General features: G+C 47.1%; 1 long non-coding RNA gene across 2 annotated transcripts in view; it reads right to left on the bottom strand.

Moving 5' to 3' along the window:
* LOC138062112 (uncharacterized) overlaps window positions 1-17549 on the bottom strand; it is a 32287-nt gene extending 14738 nt beyond the window's left edge. The window contains exon 1 of one of the 2 annotated variants that reach the window (XR_011136144.1): window positions 17217-17549. This is a non-coding gene — a long non-coding RNA (uncharacterized lncRNA). The remainder of the gene's footprint in view (window positions 1-17216) is intronic. The other variant, XR_011136145.1, reaches the window with a different exon arrangement.
* Window positions 17550-17607: the final 58 nt, after the last annotated feature.

The following is a 17607-nucleotide window of genomic DNA, read 5'->3' on the forward strand; positions in this document are numbered from 1 at the left end:
AGGAGCTTGCAAAAGCCACAAAGGCTCCCTTGGTCTTTAGCAAAGCTTCCCCTGCTCACCATACCCAGGGCAGTGCCCCATCATGGGGCACACAGACCCCTACCCCTTCCTTTCTCCACTGCTTTGCAAGGGAAGACTTCCCTTATTTATTTTTTCTCCTCTGACTTCCATTTCACCAGTCTTTACCAGACCATCGCAGAAGGCGTCTTTAGGCCTCAATGCTTAATCATGCATCCCAGCTTCTGCATTATCAGAGCCCTGGAGGCCACCCTGCGACACGCGTCCATGCCAGAAAGGTCAGAGATAAGCAAAAGGTCCTTTTGTGCTCCTGTCGCCCTGCTTGTCTGGGTTTCTTAGAATCTAGCTGCCTTCAAAAGGAGAAAGAAAGCAAACAACTGCACGCGGACAGTGACTGATAGTGCCTCGGTGAGCTGCTGGCACACTCTCTGTTAATGCCCAGGAGAGGAGGGGGAGGTTGCCCTGAGGTGTTGGCAGGCCTCTGTGCCTACACACAGAGAGTGGGGGGAAGAGTGGGTGAGTGGGGGGGGAAGAGCTGGCTGCACTTTCAAAGGTAGCTGCGCAATCGAAATTGCAGGCCAAACAGGCAATCAGCTTGCATGGGAAGATTTGTACTGGCACAAGAAAATCCTCTCCTGGCCCCTAAGAAGTAGGTTGCATTGCACTAATGCATGCGCACTGCTGCAGGCTGGCCTAAAAGTCAGTAACAAAAGGAGCATTTGGAGAGGATGGGATCCCTGCTGATGCTGAGAGCTAGCACAAAGCCTCAGACTCACCTCCAAGCCCCAAGCGGAGTTTGTGACAGGTAAAAGGGGACAAGTTCTCCATATGGCGGATGCTGAGCACTTTGCTAGTGTCTAGACTGAATCACACAGAGAAAAAGCCATTGCTGATTATCTGCCCTGGGCTGGGGAGGGCAATTATCAGGGAGACAGCACCGGAGGGGTCTGTGAACTGGATTACTGAACTGGGTGAGAAGAACCCCCTGCTTTTAGTCAGTGATAAGTTAGAGGTTACTTTGATGATGGCAGGACAGAGAAGCAAGGTTGTAGTAATCACACCTCACTATGCCTATATATTTTAAGATGTACTTAACTTTATTTTCATCACAGCTGCTGGGAGTCTTGCTCCCAGCTTAGGCCAATAATGACAGCTTTGGAAAATCCCATCATCGCGGTTTAATGACTATGAATTAGTTAATAACTTGTAAAGTGCTTCGACAACGTAGATTTGTCCAGCGGGCAGTGCAAATACTGCTGCTGCTTCTGATGTTGATGTGGGGACAGGATTAGGAAACATATGGGATACATGTTTAACTGCTAACTGAAACGAATGTAGGCGTCCCTGCCAGTTGTACTGCCTGACCGTTCGCCTCTCACTGAGGGTGGAAGTGAAGAGCATGAATCACTAAGAGAACAACTGGGTGAATTTGTGTTCATCACTCCTGGAGAGGAGCACCCATGCCCTCTCTGTAGGACTGAGGTCCTGCATGACCCTTGACAAACTGCTTCCATGCAGTGTGCCTTAGTTTCCCCTTCTGTAGTGCTTTGAGGTTGATGGAAGGAGATGTTCACAGAACTCTTTTTTTTTTTTTTTTTTAAATAATTGGTGCATTTTCTTATGTTCTATTGCATTTTTTTTTTTTTTTAATTCTTGACTGGGCATATAAACAGCAGCTGCCCAAGGCTATAGTGCAGAAAGTCAAAGGCGTATGTCGTTGATTTATGAGGCCTCCATTCAGTTCAGTCTGCCTCCCCCTGTAGTTCCCATGGGAAAAGTTGCTCTTCGCTTCCTATCCAAAATCTCTTGTATGGTATGGCTGTGAGCTGTTAGACAACCACCACTTTCTACCCTTACCACAGTTTTCTCAGCACGCAAAGTGAGTTGGACGTGCTGCTTCTCTGTTCTGCTGTGCAGAATTTGTTGAAGAAACAAAGACAGTGCCAGATTAGTAGGAAATGCAGATATGATGGTTTTGCTTATTAGGGTGGTGACCAGGTTAAAAAGTTGCAGTATCCAAAAGAACGCAGAATGCAGAGTAAGAAATCAGCATGTGCAAATGTTCATGGAAAACACCCTACATGCACAGAGCACCCCTGCCACTGTAAACAACTGCTAGACCACAACCTACAGAAACACTGAAATATCCAGTCCCCCTCTGCTCCCAGGAGGAAGGCTGGTCCCAAAGCCAAAGGCTGGGATAGGACCCAAGAGAGCTGGGTTCAAGCCCAAAGGCTTGTGTAAATCAGCAAGTCTCTCTCTGCCTCAATCCTCTTGCTTTAAAATGGACACAATACCTAAGACATTTATCTTTCCTGTTCTGACTATCTCATCTTCTTTAGACCATCAGTTCCCAGCCCCGGTGACGATGGGGAGGGCTGTGCAAAGATGCAGTATCTCCTCATTGCAACACAGGAAGGTGCTAATGGGGTTGCTTTAGCCCCTTCGTTCCCATGATAAATCCTGTCTTACTGTCTGTACATACAGCGCTTTGGAGAACCATGCTGGCTGAGGCCTGTGGTGCTTTGTAATAACCTCCAATATTGATATCTGCACTTTTTCATCTTCACAAGGGAAAAACATTTTTTACAGAGACTTCTCAGCCTCCTCCCAGCCTCCCAATTGCTTCAGGACAGAGATTAGGGTACACATGAAAGAGAGGGGAGACACATTCATCAAAATGTCAGCTATTACTGTAAACATACCAAACTAGAGACACCAGAAACACTAACTGTATGTCCTGGAACCTCCTACTTGGGTCATGCTGCCAAGAGACGACTCGTTCAAGAGCAGAAGATTTACTCAGCTCAGTATACCAATTTGATGTCCATGGGAGCTGTAGATCTTTCATTTTCAGACATACACAGTTTGATATTACTTTTGATCCTAATTAGCTAACAAACTCTCCAAGCCAGGGACTGTGTGTTTGTACTTCTCTGAACCTGACAGGGCTCTGCTTCTAGGTGGGGCTTTGAATTTCTGCAAGACAAAGACCAAGGCTCCCATCTTTTGCAATTGTAACTCCTGGCTGATTCCTCCACTGATGTGAGCAAGAAAAAGTGCTCAGCCCTTGCACACCCAAGAACATGAAAGTTAGCATATGACTAGCAACGGCAGGGCTCACCAACCAGCTCTGCAGGGTACCGTTCCTGTGCGCCAGCAGCTAAGACAGCTGGACACAAAAGGCTTAGACACCGGGCTAACGTTTGCCATCAGTTATGCCCTTGAGACCCCATTGATTTCAATGAGCTCCCATGTGCATCATGAAGCAGACCTCAGCCCATTCAGCCCCACAGCATGCAAACTTATTTTTACACCGTTTAGCTGACAAATATGATAAAAGTACGCATAAGTGTTGATTTACTTCCTGCAGGGTGTAAGTTAAGAAGGAGAAAATAGATGCTCAGCAACGATCTCTGCTCACCTGCAGAGACTGATGGTTGGATGCACAGCTGACAACTACAATAGCACCCTAAAAACAGACCAATTTCTACTCCTCATCTCTTGTCACTTCTTGCACCTGCAAATCTGGCTCAGCCAAGCCCTTGCAGGCACAGCAAGGTGCTTAAGGAAGAAGTATCTGGCTGCACATGTGGATGCTTTGAGCTAGACCTGCAAACCATTGCTTTGGAGGTGCTAAGCAGAGACAGCATTTTGAAAACAAAGGTTATGCTGGCTGTCCTCAGCCACCAAAGAGGTTTGCTGTATTTAGGCCCAGTTTACGTGCAGCCTGTGTATAACCCTTCAGCTTTTCTGAGAGCTGACAGAATTTCAAAGAGCTTTAACAGTAGCAGCAGAGTTGAAAAACAAATGCAACCAAGGCAGTAAACAAATGTGGCACCAAGATCTTTGCAGAGACACAGTAGCATGAACGTTATACAAAGCATCTCAATACTTATTTCCCTGCATGCACTGTCACTGCCATATAAGCAGGTAAGATTTTTCCAGTCCCCCGGTACCGTCAATACCAGTCCCATACTTCATTAATTGTTTGCACATTAGTAGCACCTAGATTCTAGGCAGGATGGTGACTCCCCTCTGCTAATCTCTACCCTCATTCTGATGGCGTTCATGGTTTGGGGATGTCACAAACAATATTATGATTCCACAGCATCCTCCCTGCACTGATTAAGCTGCGTGACACAGAGCGAGTAACCTATGAGATCGGTGCCCTACCAGGCTAGGACTATAGAGATGGCCTGAACAGCCATTGCTGGCTGTCTCCTCTGCAAGATGATAGAAAAATGCTGAGGTTGTTTCTGGGTAAAGACCAGAAGAGTCATCCCCCAGCAGAAGAATTTGGGGAAATCTCTGAGACTTTCTAGGGTATTTCCAGTGGAGAGGCTGACCTAGACTTAGATTGTTAATGAAATTAAATACTTTAGACAGAAAAAAAAAAAAAAGGGCAGATCTCCTTTATTTTATTTATTTATTTTCTGGCTCAGGCTAGAAATCTAAACAGGGCTGGTTAGAGAGGTACTTTCCATAATTCTTGTGTCCATCTGTGCTTGCCTGCATCCAGCTCCTCTATAGGACATGTGCATGTAGAAACCCGAACTGTCCTGAAGAGAGCAAGTCCCAGAATACTTGTGTTTAGGATAAATTGATTTCAAATGAAAAGCCCTCACAAAAGAAAGCCCTAGCAGCATTAGCAAAGAAACAGTGTGAAGCAGGTTTGTGTGAATGAACTCTGGGTGAGGGCAAGCGGGTGCAGGCAAACTCCTGATTTGTGCAGGCAAAAGACCTCTTGAAGATGCCTGCAAACAGAAGCGCAGGATGGAGCCATCTCCATGGGGATGTGTTGCACCTCAGCTCTCGCGATGAAGATATAAATGATGTTAGGCTACTAGCCTGAAACAAAGCCAATTTGGGCCTTGTCTAATCTTGGAGTTTGGGCTGTTGGCAAATCCCAAAAGCCAATATGGAAAGGTGCAGCTCTCATCATTTGGGCTTACCCTCATTTCAGATAGGTGGTAAACAGCTACTTTACTGCTTTGCACTCATGCGGTGACAGAGACCGCTAGCCATGGATCACTGAACCCTCCACACAGGCAAGATGAGACCAGTGATGCTGCAGCTAGTAATCAGAAGCAGGTTCCCCATGCAGCTTGCTTGGCCTTAGCTATGATGCAAAGAATTAAATGCGGTCCAATCTCTTGGACTGCCCCCTATCCTTACATCTCCCATTTGCCCCAGCTGTGGTTGCCATACTGCTGGCACATTGCCTTGCGTGGCTTCTACCCCAACTAAATGCAAGGCTAGAAGGACGCAAGCCAGCCCTCCCGCACCAGCCTTCCTGCATCAGCTCTTGACTTCTGCTCTCAAATAGGAAGTTGATAAAAACCTCACTTGGTTGCAGAAAGAAAAATTAGATTTCAAAACCTTTCTCAAAAGGGCTCCAAAGCCTAGCAGCCCTCCTGGCATTAACCCTTTCCAGAACACAGGCCTCTTCCCAGCTGCACCTGGAGCCAAGGAACAGCTGGGGCTGATACCAGATAGCCTGGTCACACCTTGCTCAGCTCTTGGGGCTTTTTTTCCTGAGCTATTGCTTACATTCTCTTGTAATGTTGCTTTTATCTTAGAGCCTATCGCATGTCAAATCTGCTTTCATCGATAACCAGGTTGGGGGGTGGAGGGGAGGAGGAAAGGGGGGTTAGGAAAAACTGCTGTCTCAGTTTATGTGCATACCCACTGCAAAAAAATTAGCAGAGATAGGAAGGGAAAAAACCCAAATAGCAACAAAAACACACCTAGTACTGGGTTGGAGGGCAAAATCTATCAGCCTCTCAGCAAAATGCTTGGCTCCTGGCAGAAAGATCCAGCTCCTCAGGATCTACATGGGCTTTCTCACTTCTGGGTTCTAGCTCCAAAACCCTGATTTTGAGAGAGACGTCACATCAGAGCAGAGTTTTACCTCTCTGTTGGGCCTTACATATTTTACACCTGGCTGCAACATTCCTGCCTGCCAGCCTAAGTGAGAATCACTTCCGTAGCTGGGAGGAGATACAGAGTTCAGCAGGGGATCCCAGTGGTCCGTGCTCAAGAGGCCACTTAACCCACAGGACATCTCAGCACAGGCTCTGGGGGGGGGGGAAAAAAAAAAAAAAAAAAATCAATACTTAGTGTTTCCTAAGAGGATCAAAATTGCAATGGCTCTTTGTAGACTGTTGGTCCAATGGCTCCACTTTGGGAGGCCTGCTGGAAATTGAAAATGTCACTTAGACAGCAGTTTTCAGCTTTTTTGTCCTTTTATGTTCCTGCACCGGCCTAGAAAGATGGTGCTTGCCCTGACACTGGGGGCAGGGCAAAGATGTCCGACTGCGGCACCAGACTACACACACCACCAGATCCACAGGCCATTGCTTTAAGTGCCTGGACTGTTCCTGCCCCTCTGCTGTGTCCCTGCTGTGCTTCCACTCCATCTGTGATGTAGCTGGCAGAAAGCCTTTGCAAAAGGTGCCAACCATCTGGCTTTCCACCCTAAAGATCTGGGCAACTAACTTCCCCCAGCGCCCTTGCTATCGGCTGTGGATTTCCTGGCCCTCCCGCATGCGCAGCATGACCCAGAACAGGGCATGCTGTCTTGCTGTCTTGAGGTGAACAGGTGCTCAGCGTTTCTCACCTCCTTTCTCTCTATGTCCTATATTGGTCTGTGATTAAATCGAACCTGTTTAACCGCCACAGCCAGATGTGGAGACCCCATTCATTTGTTATAGAAAAAAGGAAAAAAAGAAAAGAAACAAAATTGCATGCAGTGACAGTTGTCTGCATATGACATGTGACCTGCAGCCCTTTGTATACCCTGAAACCACAGGATCTTTGCTTGGGCCATGGGAACTCAATGTATCAGACCCTTAGAGGCTCAGTCTTAGATATTCACCCCCTAAAAGATCCTGCTGTTCCTGAGGCTGAGGAAAAGCATGCTCCAGACTCCATATATCCTCCTATATAACCCTCCCTCTGAACCCAGTACAGATCTCAGTCCTCCCTGCGCAAGGAGCCCTTTCCAGCACCAACTCAGCTTTCTACAACTCCATGGACGCATATAACTTGCTACCCTCAGCCTCAGGGAGCCCCTTCCATCTATCCCACCAAACTAGATTGTTTCACAGCCACCTAAAGCTTGTTCCACATCTGCCCCTGCAGCAGCCTGCCTTGCACCCAGCCAAGCAGCTTTTTTTATGCCATGTGAGCCTGTTACTCTGAGCTCCAGCAAACATCACCTCTATTATGCTTCCCTAGATGTCCTTTGCCACCATCCATGGGACAATCAGTTCCTCTTGTAACACCAACATCCCCTGGGGCTGATGGAGGTCCTTACAGTCAGATCTGAAGGACAGCCATGCTCTGAGGAAAACTTTGTCCAGGGAGTGTGGCCCAGGGTCAATAGTTCCTATTCACAAATATTTCACTTTATTTTTTGCCTCTTCAAATTTACATATCCTTGGATGGAGTGCACGCTGGGATTTCCCAGCCCACCATCATTAACTGAGACCTTTGAGGTGACCGAGACTAAGCGCCTGCAGGGAGTTGCATGGCAGGGGGTCAGTGAGCACAGCAGAGCTGGCAGAGCCATTAAATTCACTGGGGCAAGTTAACAGGAGTTATGGACAGAAATTCAGATCTAGAGAGGAAGAGACGGAGACATGAGGGAGGAAGGGAGGGAGGAGGAAGGAAGGGAGATTATATCCGTCCCCATGCCCAGAGCAGGGAGGTGAACAGACAGAGTAAGCAGTGAAGCCTATCATTGCCTCCCAGCTGGTGTGGATCCCCGGAGACAGGCTGTGGGTCACAGCCCGTTGAAAAATAGGGCTGTTGTCTATGTGAGGCTTTATCAGTTACTGTCTCTTCTTTCTCTGTCTTGCTCCAAACTCTTGATTTCCAAAAAGGGTGGGAGATGTCACAGAATCAGCAGCACATCCTGAACAGCTGCTGCCACCCTCTATCTCTGCTGCACTCCTTGAGTCTCACTGCTGCTTCTGAACCCCTCCAGAAACAAGCTGCTCTGCCCGCCTGGCTCATAGAGAGGGCCTGAGGAACAACATTACACCTTGAGTTTGGAGGACTGCAGATTTCTGGTAGAATTCAGTTTGATGTTTCCCTTAGGTCTGAAGGATTCAAGACTTCCATAGACTGACAGGCTTTGGATCCGGCTCCTGCAGAAAGAACAATAAGGTGGGAAAAGGACCTTTTCCCAACTTAAGTGCATTACATGGCATGACCTGGAGCCTCTTTGTCCTTTCAAAGAGGTGAGAGAGGGCAGGTGGGAGAGAGTAAAAAGGTTTCTCAAAGCCCAAGGTTTTTGGTGGAGCAGCCAGTGTGAAGATGGCCTAGCCTCATCTCTTGATGGGTAATGGGATTCTTCCCTGGCCACAGGGAGAGGTAGGATGGACATAAAGACAAGTGGCTGCCAGAGGCTGGATGGGTCTCCCAAAAGCCATTTCTATGAAGGTACTAAGCATCTAATTCCAATTTGAATACACCTCTTCTATAGCAAAGGAAGTTCTTTAGGAAGGGCATATCATGATTTTTAGAGCCACTAGCAACTCAACTCCTTTTGAAATTAAGGAAGGTGAAATTAAGGAAGGTGACAAGAGCTCTGCTTCTCTGAAAACCAAGCCCTGAAAGAAAAGCATTGCTGTTCAAGTGGTTGTTAAGCAAGCCTTACTCTCCTCACCGTCTATTTCAGGATTCCTTCCCAAGGAGCCTCCCATTTTCCTCAAAGATCCTTTTCTGAACAAAAAACAAACAAACTTCAGGCTTTGTTCTTCTGGAGAATCTTCTCAGCTTTTGTCCTGATGGTGACAATCTTTGTTTCTTCTGAAGATAGGGACAGGGGAGCTGGATTTGATCAAACAAGATTCAGCACAGACCCAAGCTCTAAACTCAGCTTGAATCTGCTGAGAAGGTCCAAGAAGTTCACAGAAGTTTTTACATTTCTTCCACTGCTACTGCTTCTATATTTCCAGGATCCCACTGGGGGGAAAAAAAGCAACTTTCAGATTCCCAGCTTGAATTTACAGATATAGGCATTTCCTCAATAAAGTGCTTTGCTAAGGAATGGCAGTATTCTTAAAAGGACAGATTTAAAAGGCAAGTAAAGGTGACAGTAATACCTCTGAACCCAGTTAATGTTGCCCACTCCTGTAACAGTAAGCAGCTGCCCAGCTTTCCAACTCTCCCAGTCACATCACCAGTTCTTACTTATTTTCCCCTGCCGTTTTAAAGATGGAGAAAAACAGAAACATAGAAAGGGAAGTGCCTTACTGTATACAAAAGCAAACAGAGCCAAAACCAGACCCTCTTCTAAGCCTGGTATTTTAGTTATCATGCCCCAGCAGCACACAAATGGCTCACAGAAGGTTCTGCACCAGGGCTGATTCTCAAAATGCATTGAGCTTCACCCATTGCTGTAGGGAGCATCTTCAAAAGCTGGTAAAGCCTCTCAGTCTAAGCCAGGGCAGATCTAGCAAGTCATGTCCATGCATGAGACCATGTTGAGGCATATGGGCTGTTCAGAATCCACCCGATTTCCCTATCACTTGGGAAATAGGAATAACTCCAAAAAGGACTGAGCCCAGCTGGGATATGCAACTTAGCACAACCTCAGCTCAAGTACTTTATCAGAGGAATTTTCCAAACTCTCATGTTCTTCCTGCTCTGAAGTGGAGCCAGTTCAGCCCACTCACAGCATGGCCCCATGATCTGCTGCAGGAATTACTCAAGCTGGCCCTGGGTGCTCCCTGCTGGGTGAAACATAGGCAGCATTGCCCTGCTCAGGTAGTGGAGTTACCCTCTTCTCCAGACAGGCTGTGGGTATTCTACCACCCCACCTGGATTCCTGGGCCTGTGCATGGAGGAGCAGGATTCCTTCCCCCACCTCTACCCTGAAAGGGCAACACCCACTGTGTGGTTTCCTGAAACAACAGATATTTGTCAAAGACAGCAGTAAGAAACCCAAATGTGGTAAGTGGCCTGTTCCGAGTTGAATGAGCTGCTGGTGCTGGTGCTCCAGGGTAAGGCTGTCACCCTGTGGGGCTAGCAACAACACCTTACTCTTTGCAAAATATCAAAGGCACATGCAATGTGGCTCTGGCTCAGAGCAGAGATGAGCTTCCTCTGGCAAGCTGTTAGCCACAGAGAGAAGTGTGCAAAAGACATGCAGGAGACAGACATTGTCCTGGCCTAGCTTCAGTGCTAGGGTCTGGTTTATCAGAGATGGCATCCACCTTGCTGTGCAGTACTTCCTCTGAAAGCCTGAAGGCCTGGTCCTCTTCAGGTGCCTGCCTGACTTAAGTGTCTTCTGAGGTGGGGAATGGACTCAAGCCCCAAGGCAAAAGAAACCAAATGTGGATACAGGGGTCAGCAAACACAGGGATAATTCTGTTTGCTGCAATTAGGCATTACATTTGCCACTTCTTGGTCAAAGATGAGCAAGGACAACATGCAGATTCAAAGCCTTGAGAGAATTTAGAGTCGAACCTGTGGCTCTGATTGTGATTACGTGGCTATCAGCTGCTTCAATCTCTATTATGGGTCACAATAAAACACTAAAACTTTGGACAGGCTTGATGACTCTGGCTCAGGTCTATCTCATCTCCTTCACATGCTGAGGAGAGACACAGCTGCAGGGACAATATCAAAGAACCTTCTGTCTGCAAGTGCCCTCCTATAATTTAATTAATGGGAGGGAAATTGATTGCTGCACTGGAACAGCCAGTCCCTGGAAAGAGGAGGGGAATGTGTCGGAGTTTTCTCAACTCCCTTGTCTCCAGCTAATCCTGCTCCTAATGTTCAGTCCAGGAGATGTTAACAGCGCAGGCCATTGAGCTCAGTTTCCTCTTTTAGTCTCTAGCAGCCAGGGAGGGAAGTACAGATTTGTTAACTGAGGACAGGACAGGGTGGGGTTGGACAAAAAAAATCACAGAACTAGAGACAGGAGTGACTTGTATGCTTCTAGCTTGTTATTAGTTATTCAGCAACAGTAACAGGCTCATGCTGCAACAGACAAAACTGCAGATGAGCTCTGTCAGGGCAGGGACTAAGAGCTGACTGAGATTCATCTGCTCTGGGGACAAGGCAGAGGCAATGCATCTCTTCTCCCAAGGTCTTTCTATAGCTGGTCCAGTTACATCTGGGGTCTGGCCTATCTGAGGCAGCTGTAGACACTCTGCTGAAAGCAGGGATGGGAAACAGAATGACAGTATGTGGATAGGACTGGATGAGGTGGAAAGTTTGACAGTGTCTCCAGTGTAGAAGGGAAGGTGAGGACCATTTGTATTGGTCTGTAAGATCTGGACTGGACGGCATCCTTCAAACTCACTGTTCCTCTGCCTGTCTTCTCCACAAATCCTAACACTTGCTGTTCTCCAGAAAGTAAACCTTAGATCTAACTGGTGGCATAAAAGCCAAAAATAGCCCATCTCCTCATAAACAATAGCCCATCTCCTCCTTTCAAACAAGGCTTCAGACAAAGAAATAAACAGAATGGAGTGGAACAGCCACCGAGTCACCAATGAGGCAGGACAAGCATACCAGAGATCTGCAATAGTTCTCAGCAGCAGAGGCCTTGGACAGCCTGGAGGTGTGGGCTTACATGCCTGGCAGATTAGACATGGCACTGACTCAGAAACACAGCTATGAGCTGCTGGTGGAATGGGAAGGAACAGTTTTTACATGAGCTAAGTAGTGTTGAAATAAAAAGCTCAGCAAGTATCCATTTCCCCAGGGCCACTTTCACCAGTAAAGATCATCTCTGACATTCCTGTTTGGCCAAATGCAGTTCTTGGCACTTCCTTGGTGTTGGAGGCTCATCTTTAGGGAGCGCAACTCACAGACAGGAGACCCTGGACACAACAGCTCTATGATCTCAGAAGTAAGGGTGGAGGAAACCTGTCTGTGATGGCAGTGGAGAAAGTCAGGGACCCTTCAGAGTCTAATCCCAGCACTGACTCTGCCCTACTGTGCATCCTGGGAAGGGGTACTAACACTACCTAGCTCTAACTGCCTGCTTAGGAGCTGGCTGCAAAACCTCATCTGTGTCTAGCTCAGCAGCTGAACTACAGCACTATTTTAGACAGACATTTAGTCTTGATTTGGAGCCCTGGCACATTAGAAAGTTTCCTGCACCCTTGAGAAGCCTAATTAAGTTCCCCTATAGAGGTGCATCTTATTTCCTATTTTAACTAGGCAGACCTGCGCTTCTACCACCTGGATCTTGTTATACCTCTGCGTGTTAGATCAAAGAGCCCTCTACTACCAGCCACCCTCTCCCCTTGTAGCTATTTATAGATCCAACTAAAGAGCTTCAAGCTTTACCCTGAGAAATTCTGTGACTGGAACACCTAACTCACACATTTTGACAAATATTTTGCATTCTGCAAACTTTTATGCACCCTCTGTGCATTTTACATCTCCTTTTTGAAGTGTGGAGAACAGAATTCCAGCCATGTCCCCCTAGGGCTATCCAGGGAGCTCATCCCCATCCCTACTCCTTGCTACCAGCCAAGGCAGGGCAGCCCTTGTTGCCGAGGCATCAACACAGCCTCTTCAACCAAAGAAAGCTGGCAAGAAATCTGTACAGGTATTACCTCAAGAGGCTCCAATTATTGCACATGTATACAACCAACAATAACACCACTGCTATTTTAGCAAGGATAAAAACACTCCAACAAATACAAATAGCATCTGTCAAAATAAAAATAATAATAAATAAAAGCAAAGTGGCTATAAGCTCCCAGCATTTGGCTCATCATTTCTGCAAGGCATAAGCCAATTTCATCAGGAAAAAATGTTCTCAGATGTGCAGTTTATTTCCTCCTTTCCAGCAGCAGCTTCCTCTGAATATCAAGTGCTCGCCACCGTGAGAAACTGCATGATGAAAGCAACTCAGCTCTGGTCAGCCAGGGAATTTGGAGCATTTCAGCAACAAATGGCTACAGGGAAGATTTTGGATGGGGTCCTAACAACTAAGGGGTGCAAAAGTCTGTAAATGAATTCATTGTTGGTGATTCTGGTGTCTGAAATAAGTTGTCTGGGAATAAGGACACCCTGGTCACAACCTGCCCTCTGGTGGCACTGGCACCAGGGTGGCTTTGGGCACACCAAAAAGCAGCAGCACCCTGCATGTGGTGCACTCAGGTTGCCAGCACACAGGAAAGGTGGATGCCTGCTTTGGACACCTCAGACTTCTCCACACACCAGCAGTGCTCCAAAAGACAAGACAAAAGGGAGGAAGTTGCCCTCTCTCAGGACCTGGTGCGGCAGGAACATCAGCTTCCATCACTTGCTCTAGGCCTGTCTCCAAGAGATATGTTCTCTCTGGCAAGCCAGAGAGACAGTGAAAGTTAAGAGCACAAAGGGACATTAGATCACTTAGCCTGATTTCCTGTCTAAAACACTGCAAAACTTCACCCCTATATTGAGCTCAGTAATTTCCATCTGACTAATCGTATTGAGTCATGATTTGACAACATCAAGGTCATACAGCTAGAGCCTTCTGCAATCTCTTCTGTGTCAGTGTCTGAGCACCCCCCCCAGGCTTAAAATGACAAAGCCTTGGGCTTTCCATAGGCCCAAGAGTCCAGAGTCATCAGTTCCTGTCATTCTTTTCAAACAAGAATTTCATTAAGCTTCACGGCTTCCCCTTTGGGATTGCAAGTACCAGAATAAACTGTTCAGCTGTGTCACCATGAGGTTAACATGTTCTTGTCCAAGGTCACCCAACTGTTCAGCATCAACAGACCTGGGAATCTTAACTCCTATCTCTTTTTTGAAATAATCTGCATATGAGTCGGTCAGATAAAGTAAAAGCACATGAACTTTTCCTTTTTCAATTTGATGCCCATCTGAAAATTGTTCCTTGTTGCTAAAATAGGAAACAAGAAGTGTTTCAGTCTTTGGAAAAAAACAGCATGCCCAGGAAGGCACACAGACTATCACCATCCTGCATTTTTTCCCCTTTTGCTGCCAGGTTACTGATTTCACAGTGCTCCAGAGGAAACTGGCACATTAAGTTGGCAGATTCTTCCAGCAGCAGTGTCATCTCCGATGCCACGTGGTCTCAGTAATAAGGATGTTTGCCTCCACCTACAGAGGCAGAAAGTGCCAGCATGACTCCACTTCCAAATTCTGTCCCTTTCAAATTGGATCCCTGGCTACATCTTCTAAAATAGCACTGAGGAATGCTCCAATTCTTAGCTAGTCCCCTCTTGTCTTGGCTGGCTAGTCTCCTCTAGTGGCTGCTACCAGTTATTTCAGAGGGACATGCAGAAAAGCCTGAAATCATTGAGTAACTGGACCTTTTGGGAAGATTTTTCCCTCCCACCCCATCAGTCAGAGGGGAGCTATGGCACAAGGGAAGAATTACATACCAATATTTGAAAAGGGAGGTTTTACCCTTAATTCTAGGGCTGTCTGCAAATATTTACACCAGTGGATTTCTGCCAGGCTGCTGGATACTCTGCTTTTAGTGGAGTCAGACTGTACTTCTACAAGATGCAGGAGGGGAAGAGCTCTCCAGGGGTGCTTTGCCACCAAGAACGTTTTAATCTCGGATGGAGCTTTCCATCAACAGCTCTAAAAGCATTTCGGAAGGCATGTCAGTACTTGGAGCTGGGAAATGAGATGCAGAGGAGCAAAGAGACTTGCCTACAGACACTCAGCAGGCTGGCTGCAGAGCCAGGATTTGAGCCAGAGTAACATAACACATTGCCCCACTAACTACAGCACCCAGCCTCCCCTGCCATCCCTGACTGCAGGACTTTCCCCTCACTGAACCAAAAGCCCCTGGAGTGTGAAGAGCTAGAGACTTCAGTGACAGTTTTGTTTTCTGAATGTGTCTGTAAAGTGGTTTGAGAAGGGGGGAAAAAGGAATATTCCCAAGAGAGTAAAGAAAACAGCCAGCACAGGGCTGAAGTACTCTTATTTACACAACAGCTCCCCGATGTGAATAAGTCAGGTAATGCAGTACGTATAGGGAAAGAGTCAGCTAAACCATCAGATTCAGAGGTGTATCCACAGGCAGGACAGGCCAAACAGCACAGCTGGAGCAGGAAATATATGCTCAGACTGGAAATTCAGTAGCTTCATTTGTAGCAGCCCTTCACTGTAGGGGGAGCTCAGGACAGGAGACAGTGAGCACTACAGGAGCGCTGAAGATTTGTGGCTGCTCATCTGGCAGATCAGACACCCTGGAGAGGGAGGTAGCATGAATACGCAAGAGCAGTGGGCCCTGCCTGGATACATGCACTTGTGCAACCACATGAGAAGGAGGGCACTGCACTGGCTGTGTCTGTGTCCTGGCAAGTAGATTCCTCAGCTGGGGAAGGAGCATGCATCTGGAGGAAAGACCTCAAAGAGTGTCCGAGTTGGGAGAGCCAGTATAGAGCCCAGCTATGCTGATTGCCCAGCGTCCCTCTGCTCTTGGCCATTGTGCAAATGCACAAAACAGGCAGGTGCAGAAAGGTTTACTTCTGGTAACCCAGTCTGACCTCACAGCTGACCCTACTTCAAGCAGGAGACTGGACTAGAGACCTCCTGAGATTCCTTGCAACCTGAACCATCCCATGAGACACCTGATCCTTCATGGGAATCCAGCCTAGGTTAGGGTGGGTTCCCTTAGCAAGGCTGGGGGAAGCTGGGCACATCAGAAAGATCTAAAACAGCTGGTGCAAAGACAGGAGCTGAGAATTGCTAACTGTAGTGGTAGGGGTCTGAAATCTTGCATCTGCAAGAACTTAAGTGTTGCCCATGCTTTAACTGCACAGCCTCTCTGCTTCCCACCTCCCAGAAAAATGCACCCAGGCTGCTCAGGAAGAGAGTGGATGCCTTCCATCCACATGGATAAAACAAGCACTGCACAGAAAAGAGTTCTAGGTCACCTGGGGCAGAGAAGGGCTGTATGGCTCTACAGATTAGTGGTTAGGGCAGGTCCCTGGCTCCAGGGTAGGAGAAAGGGTTCTGGGTTTCAGTCCCTCTCCTTCAGGATTGTTTGTTTCTCACAAAGCAGTTAGGGATTTTTATGCATTGAATCAATGAGAGCAGGAACTGAAATCCAGGATTGTTTCTTTCTGGGCAAATGCTGTAAATAACAGGTTGAAAGATGACATTACAAAGTGTTGGAGATGACAGCAAGAAAGGGACATCATCTGGCCTCATGCAATTAAATAACCAGGAGTCAGATTAGTTATAATGGCTGGCATTTATATTGCCCCCTTCACACAAAAAAAAATCTAAGAGAAAGAACTCACTGGGCCCCTAGCTGCCTGAGGCTCCTTCTGCCTGAAATATTTGGGGGGTCTATTTCCACACCATTAAGATTTATGATTTGTTTTGCACTATTTTTTTCCTGCTGAGTGTGATGGCTGGCATATGAGAAAATGCCACCTCACTCAATACTCTGATACACATGATAGTTCATCAGTAAAAGCACCCATCCACAATTACTTCCCCATTTACTTGTTCCTTGGATTTGCTACAAGAGCAACTGCAGATTGGTTGAATGGCACAGGAGAGAGGGGCACTCCCCATGGTACCATGCATGCTACCTACCAGCCTGAAATTCCACCATTGCTCCGACAGACATTTCCAGCTCAGCTTGAGCTGTCTTTTCACTACAGGCAGCAACACTGCTGGAGTGTTTAGTCCAGACTTGCCAAGTTCTTACTCCTCTTCCCATCCAAAGAATTTGGGTCAGGCATGTGTCAAGACTTAACCAGCAGAGTTCAAACTACCAACATTAAGCACTCACAATTCCCCTTTATCTGCAATGTTAGCTTATTCACTTGGGTCCAGACCCCCAGAACTTCCTCCGCTGGAAGCCACAAGGACTCAGCACCTCTGTGAGCCCAGCCTTACATCTCTTCTTACTGTGCTAAGGGGCAGAAAGCCTGCCACGCCTCCGCTACAGAAGTGCTGGGCAGAAACAAGCATCCCTGCCGCGGGCTGGAGCGGTGACTGCTTCGCGGTTTGGCAGGAGTCTGACACCCTGGGAATTCACGTACGCACACTGCAGTGAGATCCCCCATCAGTACCAACCCCTTCACGTACAACCATTTCAAGGTACTTTCAAGATCTTCAGTGCAATTACATTCTACCAGCCCTCTGTCAATGTTGCTTGTCCCTGAGTCCATAAGGCATAAAATTGCTCTCTTGCTCTCTTTCACATTCTCAGGCTACAAAACTATGTTGCCTCCTACCTTTGAGGATCAAGAAATTTGCTTCTGTAGGCATGTTTGCTTTGAACAATCCAGCCTCTTTCTTCCACCGCCTCCTTGCTTTCCCTATCTGCTGCTGGTTTTGCTGCTATTGCTGATGAAAAGCCAGTGATGGTGGAAGCTGTGTTGCTATCCAAATCAAATGAGATCAGGACCTTTAATTTCCAGCGTGGCAGCTGTTGTTTACACTGATTTTTTTTCTTCTCTCAGATGCACTTATTGGTCTTGACCATGTTCTCTCTCTCTCCCACACATGTACTTAACAGGAAGCAAGGGGTGGGAGATGTAGCATGGGGGTTTCCTGTTCTATCGTTTCAGAAACACTTAACCGACACCAAAGCTTTGATCAAAAGATCTAAGCACTCAAGCTGGT

The sequence above is a fragment of the Struthio camelus genome, chromosome 24 (genome assembly GCF_040807025.1).
Source record: "Struthio camelus isolate bStrCam1 chromosome 24, bStrCam1.hap1, whole genome shotgun sequence".
In the NCBI taxonomy this organism is placed as follows: Eukaryota; Metazoa; Chordata; class Aves; order Struthioniformes; family Struthionidae; genus Struthio; species Struthio camelus.